The 12,592-nt window shown below is 49.3% G+C and overlaps 1 protein-coding gene across 2 annotated transcripts in view; it reads right to left on the bottom strand.

Moving 5' to 3' along the window:
• The window catches only part of LOC138516014 (uncharacterized), a 536,325-nt gene that overhangs the window by 376,157 nt on the left and 147,576 nt on the right, over positions 1–12,592 (bottom strand). The gene's annotated exons all lie outside the window — the stretch shown is intronic.

Raw genomic sequence — 12,592 nt, 5'->3', positions numbered from 1 at the left:
CATCGCACAACATCCAAAAGAAGCAGGTGATTCAGAACAATACACTCTGTGCAGCCCCGACCATCCTGAAATTAGATCACATCTCAGTTGCAAGAAGAGCGGCCCTCTGGCACCCGATTCGAGAAAAGATCATCTACAAAACTGTATCCATTACACAGATGTCTCTCCAACTCAGCGCCTCTCTATTTGTAGCAAAAAGTCTCAAAGGCTGAACCCACCAGGACACTCAGATTGGCATATGCCCAACTGAAATTTAAACAAAATCAAAGGAGGATCAAGTTTCCATACAGTGGTCAACAACCAATGGAACTCTCTCCCGCTTGCCCTGAAAGCCGAGGAATAGTACTGAGCCTTCTGAGAAGCCCTGAAAAAGCCTGGCTGTTCGCCTAACCCCACTGCTTAGAACTCCTAAAGTGCATGACCTTGTTTTCTTTGTTCCTTACTGCATCTCTGCGGCACCTAAAAACTCGGCCAAACTCTTTAAAATCTAGAAGGAGCTGGCCAATCCTGCTGCAGTGTCTACCTCTCCTGTCCCCTCCCAGACCCTGGCTTCTCATTTCATCGCTAAAACTCAGGACATACTGTCCTCTCTTTCTTCCTCTCCCCCTCCTCCCTCTACTCCTTGCTCTTCCTCTGGCCCTTCTTCGGCCACCTCTCTTCCCCCCTTCTCTGCCTTTCCCCTGTTCTCCTCCGACAAGGTTTCTAAACAAGTCCGATCTATGAAAGTGTTGTCAAAACAGGTTCACCCCTGTTTTTCCAAAACCATCCTGGACCAAATCGACACCCTTGCTCCTGCTGTGACTGATTTTTGCAACCACTCCTTTGCCACTGTAGAAACCCTCTGCCGACCCTTCCTGCCAGCTAACTATCGTCCAATCACCATCACTCCTTTCCTGGGCAAATGCCTGGAAAAGCTGGCCATCTCCCAGCTTAATCTTCACTCTGAATATGTTGGTTGTCTTCACGACCATCAGTCTGGCTTCAGTGCTGCCAGAAGCACGGAAACTGCTCTCCTGAACATCAGTGAAGACCTGCTCTCCAAACTCGATTCCAAAACCGCATGTGTCCTCATCTTACTTGATCTCTCTTCTGCCTTTGACACACTCAACCATACCATCCTGCTCTACCATCTCCGTGATAACGTGGCTATCACCGATCAGGCCCCGGCTTGGCTGACCTCCTTCCTCTTCGATCGACACTCCCAGGTCCAACTTGGGTTCTTCCTCTCCTCTGTCTCTATCTCTACCTGTGGTGTTCCCGGGGGACTAACCTCTCGCCCTGGCTTTTCAATCAATACCTGGCAATTCTTGCCCACCACATTGCCACTCACTGCCCCAACTTTCAGTGCTATGCGGATGACACTCAGCTCATTTCTAGGCTCCCTACAGACACCTCTTCTCCTTCTCTCATCTCTGACTGTCTGTCTGCCATACAGGAGTGGTTTGCCGCCAATGATCTCTGCCTTTTGCCAGTAAGACGGAGATTCTCCTCATCGGCACACCGGCTCCCTCCTTTCCTGTCACTCTCTGTCTGGCCTCTCTTGGCCCTCTTCCTGCTCCCACCTGTGAGGCTAAAAACCTTGGGGTCATCTTCGACTCCACACTTTCCTTCTCTCCTCACATCTCTGATGTCTCTAAGAAGTCACACTACCAGATTCTCCCCCTGAGAGGTAACCTTCCTTTCCTCTCCTTCCCCCAGAAGCTCACTGTCTCCAGAGCTCTGTTTCTCTCTAGGCTGGACTACTCCAACAGCCTCTTTCTAAATCTGCCTGCCTCTACTCTCCATCCTCTGCAACTCATCCAAAACAGGACTGCGAGACTTGTCCTTGGCTTCAAGCCAAGTGATCATATCTCTCCAGGACTGAAATCTCTGCAATGGCTCCCAGTGGTGGCAAGGATTACATTCAAAACCCTCTGCATTGTCCACAAGGCATTCTGGGCCTGGGACCTCAAAACCTTCAACTCTCTCTTCCTAAATGTCTTCCTTCTCAAGCTCTTCGGTCATCCGCCTCCAACACCCTCGGGGTTAGTCACTTCTCCAAGCAGCAAGTTGGTGGTAGATCTCTTTTTTCTACTGGGGCCTCCCTCTGGAACAGCCTCCCTGCCTCTCTGAAACTTGAGGAGAACCATCTCCAGTTCCAGAAGCACCTCAATACCTTCCTATTTGCTTCTGCTTTCTCTCCTCCCCTCCCCTCCCCTGCTGATCTCCTGGCTGAATCTGAAACTGCACTGGTTACCTGGCTACCCTCTGATCTTGGGCCAACATCCCCGCCTCACCAGTTGTACACCTGCACTGCCCCCCTGGCAACCCTGCACTTGGGGACTGGTTCTGTATCTCTACAACCATACTAGCACTTGACACCGGATGTCTGCACTTAATCTTGCACTTGCCGCTGCACTTTTATTTATTCTCTTTATTTATTTTACTGCTATCCTATGTACTGCACCGCCCCCTCCCCTTTCCCCCCACACTTTTCCCCTTCCTCCTCCCCTGCACTTGCGTGATCTCAATGTCACATTACCTAGTAGGATCGTTATCTCTGTCTTCCCTCTGTTTCCCCTCCCTTGCCTCGTCGTACCTTATAATATCATGAGGTTTGTTTCTTTGCGAATGAACTTGGTATGTAAGCTCCCTGTTCCTGGTTAATTAGTATTTGCAAAAGGATTTCAGATTTCAGGTCTTTATCATAATCTAGTTCATCTGGCAGTACTATGCACAGTGTCTCAATTAATTCCAGTCCTTCCTTGGATAATAATGCAGGTCTGGTAGACAGTTGGTGGAACCCTTTTCTCAGATTGTCTTGGATGTTGTCCTTAAGAAGGATGGTCTCATTGGCCATTACGTCCTTCCATAAATGTGAACTCCTATGGTTGAATATGCACCAAGAAATACTAAGGCTAATAAGGGCACAAGTCCTCATCTCTTCTGCTGGAATAATACACGACCTTCAATGAAGCTAGCAATGGGTTTCTCCTTTTGTGCCTCCTTTACCCATGCATTCAGGGCAGGATTAGCAAGGATAGATGGCAATACTGGCCTCAATAGGCTGATTGTAAACTTATCCCCCTCCAGGCCCAGTTGATCACAGATGTATGTCAAGTCAACCATGGCATGATGCAAATAACGTTAAAGAAGGGGCATCTATGATGTTGAATGCAATGCCTTTGTGATGGTTTACTCTACATGTTATGTAGAACTTCCCGGTTCTACAACTGGGAGGTTCTACATAGGCCCATAGGGGTAATATGTACTGGGGTAAGGTGGGATCCAGTGACAGCAAGGGTGGGGTCTGTGATGGACTTGGTATAGGAGCAGTATACTTTTTTGGCAAAGCCAGCAACTAAGAATGTACCTTGGGCTCCATAGCCAATCACAGCCCTAATCTAATTACCAGATGATTGAAGTTAGCTATTATTAGCCTGATCCATATCAGATCTAGGGGGAAGAGGCCTGGGTTTAGGAGTGTAGGGGGTAGGAGTGTGTCACAGTGATCATGCCCCATCAGCCCTGTTTACGGATGTGTAGGGACATTTTTCAAATCCTTTCTAGGACGGACTCTGACAGAATTACCTATCTTCCCACAGTAAAAACAGAGGAGGAATGGGTCCCCATGTTCCTTCTAGCTGCCTAGGTTTGGCGTCGATCTGCCTGCTTCTACCCCCACCCGGGCTCCCTTTGTTCTATCTTGACCGTGAGAGCAAAGATGCATTTCATTATCTCAGTTTCAGGCGTCAGTTGGGACACGCATATCCCACACTGCTTCCTAAACTGCCTTCAGCTTCAGAGGCATCTGATCACATGATGTCAGACAATGCAGGTGAAAAGTGTCTGCCTTACAGGGCAACCTAGTCTGCCATTTGACCACAAAAGGAGGCAGAGCCACAGTATCCTCCAAAACTACCCTGGGGCGCAAACACAACCCTGTTTGGGGCATATGGCACTGTTATTGGCTATACGTGTGTGGGCTGTGGAAGGGTCATCTGTGGTCTGACCACTATGCCATAACCTATGCCCTATTCTGCATGCAGCATCCTGGGGGGGCTGCCAGGTGCTGCTGTGATTGCTTCAGGAGAGGCTGGGCTGGTGGCAACAGGTGTGTGTCTTTTGGAGAGGGGTAGCACGCCACTACAGAATGTGGATGCACACGGCCATCATGTCCAATCTGTTCTCCCTACGCGTGTGGCCCTGTCTTCCTTCTAGTAGAGTCTGCACTGCACAGTGCACTGGATGGCCTCCTCCTCTCTCAGGTTGCAGACATCTTGCATTAAGGATCATGTGGCAGAATGCCTCCTGCACAATTGAAGCCTTGCCTGGCACTCCTCTGTCTGCTTTGCCAGCTAGGCAAGTCAGTGCCACAAGCCTAGCTACTTCTGTATCATCCTCCACAGTTGATGCCATCTTCATCTCAGACATCATATCCTCGATGATAGCCTGAACCCCCTAAAATGCAAAGGCCTAAAACCAATAGTGCAACAAAAACAATCTCCTTCTCCCATCAAAAATACATTCTATGTCAAGACGGAGGCGAGCATTATGCTTCATCTTCTTATTTATTTGCTCTCCAGCAGTTTCAACACAACAAATAAAATGTCCATCTATACGATGGCACAAACACATTTTTTTTTTTTTTCAAAAACTTCATTTCCCATCAGCCTAGGCCCTGAACCCAGTGTCCTGGTCATGTGACCTAGTCCTTCCTCTTCCTGTAAACCTCCTCTTCTTTTCCTGCTCTCCAAAGAGATAAGTACCCTTTCTGTCAGCTTTTGTCTTGGGTTATCAGTTGTAGCGATGATATATAGCGTTTTCGTCACGACCTATCATTAGGGCAGCGCGCAGGAGTCGCGCAGCGTAGGGAGGATTCGACAATCCTTTACTTTAATTAGTTTTTAGCCTGGCCCCGTGCTGCAGTATCAGCACCTCAGGGGCCGGCCTAGGACACCACACTCGCGCCGACAGTGAGAGAGCGAGACCCCCACCTTCGGGAGGGAGGCGCGAGAAACAGAGTTAACGCCAATCGCGGGCGACGCCGGAGGAGATACGTCTTTTCCCCAGCTCCCCCGCAGAGGCGGGGCTTCGCCGAGGAACAGACCCGTAATCCTTACCGGAGAGCGCTCATTCGAGCGAATTGGTGAACTCAGTGCCTACACTGAAAAAGGTAAAGAAGCTGCTTTGCAGTCAGGTGCAGCCTCTAGATAAAAGAGTGAGAAGTGGACGTGCCCCTACACCTTTTCAGGTACTACCAGGCACCTACCAGCACGTATCATGGCCGATTTTGAGTGGAGTGAGGAGGAGCAAGAAGCCACGTACTCGGAAGACCTGGCTCAGAGCTTCAAGGACATGCTGGGTAATTCACTCATAGAGGCAGTGGCTCTAGGAGTCAGACCCCTGCAGGACCGCCTGCTAACTATCGAGACCGTCCTAAGCCAAAAGGACAGAAGCACCGTACCATCGACAAGCACGTCCACCAGGGCCACGCCAGAGAGCCCTCAGGGGTGTACGAAGGCCCGGAAGAGCGCAAACTCTTCTGACCCCCCGGGCCAACCTGAAGGGGCGAATCCAAAGGCCCCGGAGGCATCCGACGCTTTCAATAGGCTCAGAGAAGCCTTTATGGCCAAGTCGGAGGTGCCGAGCCTCATGACCCCCTACCCAGGGGAGGAGAATATGGGAGACACAGGAGAGGAGGCCCCTCGAGAAGAGGAATTCGCAGAATCTCCGACATCCTCGCAGGAGGAGGAAGACAAAGACGGAGACGAAGGGAGCCTGCCGCCTCCGAAAAAGAGACTGAGAAAACTGAATCACCTAGAAGTGGAAACCTCAGACATGTTTCAACCCGAGGAGATTAGGAACCCGAGATCGTCGGAATGGGTGCCCTCCCCGAGAGTGGCACGATACATGACGCAGAGGCTGCGCAATGCCTTAGACAAGGAAGTGAGGCAAAGAATGAGGGCGGAATGCCCCAGACCGGAACTCCCAGGGAAGGTAGCAGAAGCGCCAGAATTAGACCCTAAAATACTAGCGTTTGTGGCAAAATCGAATAGAGACCCTAGGAAAGGGATCGACCGCTCCTGGAGGAGTTGCCAGGAGAAAGTCCTGGATCTAGCAGGCCCATTAGCCAAGATCATGGACCTGGCAGAGAGAGCGAAAGACACAGGCGAAGAAATTGACCCGGATGTATTAGCGAACTGGGCCCAAAGAGCCGTATGCCTATTGGGTAACGCGAACTGCGCCATATCCTCAGAGTGTAGGAGGGGGCTGCTTCTGAAGATAGATCAAAAGCTAGGAGACCTGTCCTCCTACGAAGCAGGAGAGGCCGCGCAAGGACTACTGTTCGGCGAAACCTTCGGAAAGGAGATGGGGAGGTTCGTAGGGACCTACACCTCATTGGAGAAGGCGCAAGCCTCCATTCGAAAGATCTTCCCCGGAAGGGTTTTTGGAGGGACCGGTCGCTACAGAGGCCGAGCGTCCGGTCGTTATCAGTCAGCCAGAAGGCCTCAATCGAACAGAGCGCAATATTGGGAAGATAAGAAGCCAGATACCTTCTTCCAACCCAGAGGCCGTTTCCCCAGAGGAAGACGAGGCAGAGGACAGGGAAGAGGTCAATACGTTCCCACAGGTGAGAGTAACCGCTTACCCTGCAGTAGGGGGGAGGACAGCGATGTACTGGGAGAACTGGCGCGCGCTTTCCTGCGACGCTTGGGTGCTTCAGTCAGTCAGAGGCCTACACATACAATTCACTCAGACCCCAGTCCAATACAGAACCCCCAGGTTGATAGTGGCAGCGCGAACAGAAGCAGCCCTGTTGCGAACAGAACTTCAGAGTTTAGCAGAGAAACGGGCCATCGAGCCTTGCGTAGCTCCGAAATTTATAAGCAATATGTTCCTGGTCCACAGGAAAGAGAAAGTGAGGCCAGTAATAAATCTGAAGGACTTGAACGAGTGGGTAGTTTACAACCACTTCAAGATGGAAGGGACCCACCAACTGCGAGACACGCTCAGACAGGGCGACTGGCTCACGAGGATAGACCTGAAGGACGCGTATCTCACGATCCCAGTAGATCAAGAATACCGACCCTTCCTGGCCTTCAACTGGGACGGGCGATTATGGCAGTTCGCCACGATGCCTTTCGGACTAGCGTCCGCTCCCTGGGCTTTTACGAAAATGATGAGACCAGTAGCAGCAGCAATCAGAGAGAAGGGCATTCGGATCATCATCTACCTAGACGATATCCTAATAATGGCAAGCAGCGAAGAAGCGCTGCGATATCAGACCAGATGGGTAGCGAACCTATTAACCTCTTTGGGATTCTTAGTGAACCAAGAGAAATCAGAAACCGTGCCAGCCAGGAGGATAGAATTCCTAGGTTTCATTATAGATACCAGGTCGGCGACCCTGGAGCTGCCGAACAGGAAGATCAGAGATATTCGAAGGGAGATAAGGACCTGCCTCGCCAGACCGACCACATCGCTGCGAACAATCGCAAGAATTGTGGGCCTGCTGGCGGCGTCAATCCAAGCGATATTCCCAGGGCCTCTTCATTACCGAGCGCTCCAGAGGTTGAAAATAAGACACCTACAGCAAGGGCTTGGCTATCACCAGCTAGTCCAGCTAGACCAAGAGGCCCGAACGGAGCTGGAGTGGTGGCTCCAGAACATGGAGGCATGGAACGGCAGAGCCATTTTTGGCGACCGCCCGGACATGGTAATAGAATCGGACGCCAGCAGAGCAGGCTGGGGTGCCCGATGCGGAGAACTGCAAACGGGAGGCAGATGGAGCTCGGAGGAGCTCAAGCTTCATAAACTGCCTGGAGCTCCTGGCCGGCTCTTTTGCTATCAGAGCCTTCACCAAGGACAGAGTGAACTCTTGTATACTTCTGAAGATGGACAACATCTCAGCAGTCAAATACATAAATCACTTAGGTGGGACGAAGTCCAGATTGCTAGCAGAGATAGCCAAGGACTTCTGGCACTCTTGTCTGGAGTCGGGAACAGCAGTGATGGCAGAATATCTACCAGGAGCCCAGAACGTGGTGGCAGACTGGAACTCCAGACATCTCACAGATACCAGCGACTGGATGCTGCACAGAGCGACATTCCAGCGAATAGAGAAGCTCTGGGGACCGTTTCACGTAGATCTATTCGCGTCCAGACTGAACGCTCAAATGGACAGGTTTTTCAGCTGGAGGCCGGACCCAGTAGCAGCAGGGACAGATGCTTTTCTGCAAGATTGGAGAGGGCAAACGCTATATGCTTTTCCCCCATTTATAATGATAAGCAGAGTTCTAACAAAAGTCCGCAAGGAGGAAGCCAACCTGATCATAGTAGTACCGATATGGAAGTCTGGTTTCCGGCGTTAATGGAACTGTTGTCGGACTATCCCCGAGTGTTGCCGCAAGAGGAAGATCTCCTCACGGACCCAGCTGGGTCGTATCACCCTCTGAGAGTGAAGGGGACGATGCCGCTAATGGCGTGCAAGATAGCAGGAGACGTTGGAATCTCCCGGGAATTTCGTCTCAGGCGGCGAGCCTCATCGCAGAGTCATGGGCTCCATCGACTAGAAGGAGCTACGATGCAGCTTGGTACAAGTGGTCAAGATGGTGCAAGGCGAGAGGTCTTCATCCCATTTCGGCCCCTCTAGTAGAGATCGTGAATTTCCTGGCAGAACTCCTGCAGGACGGTAAAGCCTACCGTACGATAGGGGTATATCGATCCGCAATATCGACAGGCCATATGCCTATTGAAGGAGTACCAGTCGGTGAGAACGTGGCAGTAATTAGACTCCTGAAGGGGATAAAATATAGAAAGCCTCCGCAACCGAGATATAAATCGCTATGGGACGTTACAGTAGTACTTCGACTATTAGCCGACTGGCCCAGTAATAGGTACCTAACACTGGGAAGACTGTCGGAGAAATTAGCGATGCTTCTATGCATGATCTCCTGCAGGAGAGTGGCAGACGTCAGAGCTTTAGAGGTAGACAGATTGATATACGGGCCAGACGGAGTGACTTTTCATCTGGCCAGGAGGACAAAGACAGACTCCTCGTCAATAACGTATCCATATATGCAAGATCATCCTAAATGGTGCGTAGCCGCATGCATAAGAGAATATGTAAATAGAATAGCGGAGCTGAGATCAGCGGGGACAACGCAATTGTTGATAGCGCGCAGGAAACCGCATAAAGGCGTAGCGACAGCCACCATAGCAAGGTGGGTTAGAGAAGTCATGAGTCTAGCAGGGATAGACATGGCAAAGTTTGGAGCACACTCTGTAAGAGGAGCGGGGGCATCCAAAGCACTCCGGCAGGGAGCGACATTGCAAGATATTTTGAAAGCAGCCGATTGGGCGAGTGATAGCACGTTCAGAACGTTTTATTTTAAGCCAATTAATGCACTGGCAGAAGCTATGGTAAGAAGCTTTGAACAAGCATAATGCTCGCCTCCGTCTTGACATAGAATGAAGATTCCCCCTGCTAATAGCGCAGGGAGCTCTTGATTCTATTAAAGACAAGGAGGCGAGCATTAATTTCCCACCCGAGATACACAAGGGAAGAATAAAAGATATGTACGGAGTAATTAACAAGTGCATTTTTTCCTCAGAAATAGGGTGTGTATCCGCCGCCCTAATTTGTACTGTTGTTTTCCCGTCTTAGGAGAAGATCAGAAGAACGGCTGAATAAGCACGTGAGCTGATCGGGAAGCATCGATCGTGATCGCAAGTTGGAGGCGAGATTTCGTTTCACAGTTCTACAGTTCATAGACCTCCCGGATCAAGTTGCCAGTTCAGGAGATGTTTTCAATGTTGGTTGGAATACAGTCAAAGAAGAGGAGGTTTACAGGAAGAGGAAGGACTAGGTCACATGACCAGGACACTGGGTTCAGGGCCTAGGCTGATGGGAAATGAAGTTTTTGAAAAAAAAAAAAAAAAAAAAATGTGTTTGTGCCATCGTATAGATGGACATTTTATTTGTTGTGTTGAAACTGCTGGAGAGCAAATAAATAAGAAGATGAAGCATAATGCTCGCCTCCTTGTCTTTAATAGAATCAAGAGCTCCCTGCGCTATTAGCAGGGGGAATCTTCATTCTCTGTCTCTCTTTTACCCACTCTCTCTCTCTGGCAAAGTCGATAGCCAAACCTAGAAAAGAACCGGAGGCGAGACTGGCCTTGAAGAGACTACACCACCACGATTATGGCCATACAAAGCCAGTCATTGCTAGCTCGAACTTCTCGATAGTGTTTTGGGGATCTGATTGGCCACCCAACCATCGCGAGACTCACACTCGAGATTCATGCACATGTGAGAAAAGCCTGCATGTTAACATGAACTCTCATGAGAACGTTTGGGGGCACCAAGGTGTCGTTTTTAGAGTGTGAGTGCGACTGGTAAATACAGTAAGTTAACGTATTCATAAAGCTGGATGTCCCGAGGAGCAATTGGCAATGCTAATATTTGCAAAAGCCTCTGTGTGCTGGGGATATGAGTATGCAATGCAATATTTCTGCATTATTTGCATACGATTAGCAAAATGAATAATCCTGTGTGTGTTGTATTCCTCGTTCAAACCACACGATTGTATTCACACCCTAACACCCATGAACGCACAATTCTAAAATGCTAAGTTTTGTTTTCTATTGGTGAACCACATTTAATTAATGTACACTCATTGAATGCACATAGTGTATTTCATAACTGAACAGTGTCTCCAATGCAAGAACGCCCGAGTGTGCTTTTACAACACCGACTGCAGGCGTTGCAATATATCATACAGCTATGCATGAGAAAACCCTTGCTATCATTGAACAGGGGCATAGTGATCTTAAATAACACGGCTGCCAATGCACGCTTCACCTAAACGGATGCCTGTGGTTAAGATGTAAATGTGAGCGTCCGTTTAGAAATTGCTGCTCACATTTCAAAGTATGGAACACATAATTAAAGGCTGTGAGAAATGCTTGTGGCATTCTGCATGGCAGCATTCGCCTCTGTCTGGGCTTTGTGGCTGGTGTGGCTTTCGGGGACCCCTCAGAAGTGGCATTGCTATAATGACTGCAGCCACGGACATATGCATTCTGTGCAAAAAGTTTCTACAGTAGCCAGGGACAGTAAACTCAACTTGGCTCTGACAAGGAGGTCTGCACTGGACCTAAAATCACGTTACAATATTAACCCTTGCTATTGTCTGCCGCTAGCAGCTGCGCTGATCTGTTGTCGAAGCAGTGGCGACTTCTGGGTGAATGGTGTTTAGATCAAATGAGTGTCCACGATGCTGAAAGCGAGCTTCTGTTAAACTTTATGCAAGAAGAAGTCATAAAATCCCATACCTGAAATGTTGGAAGCCCGTCCAATATTTGAGTAAGTCAAGACACATTCTTGCTCAAAATGTTTGTGGTAAATCACTTCTGTGATCAAAAAATGAATAATAATAACTTAAGGCCATATTTAAGCATGAATATAATACTCAAACCTGCTTGTGTGACGAATTGCCATCTGGCAAGGATGTGAAAGGCATTTGTTAAATAATGACGATGCTGGTAATTCACTCTCTGAATGTGTACTCTGCTCATCACATTCCCCTTTCATAAGGTCCATGTCAAAAGCATAGTGTGTATCTGTGTCCTGATGCATCAGTGTGCTGATTTGCAGCAGCTGTTCTGCCCGTGGCACAGAGCAGTTTCCGAGGACACAGTGGCCCATTTGACAGCTGTAGTGACAGGGGCTGCATTTAAGATATGCCCCCCTGTACCAAATCTATGATGAGAATGAGTAGCTCAGGCTGGTGGCAGGGTAAACTCTAAATATAACCTATTTCTGCATGTGCCTGGCACTACTTATGATCATTGCAGCCACATCCACTTTGACATAACTCAGCTCCAGTGGGCCAAACTCAGCTGTGGAACGTGATGTGTATTCTGTCCAAATGACAGGACAGGAAGCTGAAAAGCCATGCCTCTTCTCGCATCTCTTTGTGATGGCAGGTAACACCCTCCTCCAGTGACAGCTACACAACAGGCAAACTGCCTTGGACACAGGCATCAAAGGAGCACACCCATTCAAAGGGAGCAGTCTCACACCAGGGTGATGCATTTCTAAAGACCTATGTTCCTGGTGAGAATGGAGGGTGGAAGGATTAGAGTAGATAGGCGAGCTTTGTACAGTGGAGGAAGATTTCCATCGTCTTGTTTCATACGGCCTCAATCACTCCTTCCTATCCCTTCCACTTCCTCTGGTGCAAAGCACTTTGGGTGTGATGTCAGAAGGGCAAAGTCCACTACCTTCAAGAACAGGGATTGGACCAATTAGGCAGGTGACCTTTCATCCATTCACCTGCAGACCTGTACCTTTAAAAGAAGGCGTCTCCCGCCACTTCTTTGAATCATCTTGGAATCATCTTTTGGATTCAAACTTTTGAAGAAGACTTCACATGGATCCTGCTGGGAGAACAGTACTTTCCAGGCTCCTCCTGTTGTGAGGTCAAGGCAGAGACAAGCTCTCTCCCCTGACTATCTCCAGGGACAATGGGGGTGAACCTGTTGCTGAAACAAGACCTACCTCTCTGCCAGCCACAGTGGTACCCAGGACCTCACTGTGTTAATG

This window comes from Ambystoma mexicanum, chromosome 6q (genome assembly GCF_040938575.1).
Source record: "Ambystoma mexicanum isolate Mex_15411 chromosome 6q, UKY_AmexF1_1, whole genome shotgun sequence".
Lineage (NCBI taxonomy): Eukaryota > Metazoa > Chordata > Amphibia > Caudata > Ambystomatidae > Ambystoma > Ambystoma mexicanum.
The sequence above is the reverse complement of the archived record's forward strand: the minus strand, read 5'-3'. Positions and strand labels throughout refer to the sequence as shown.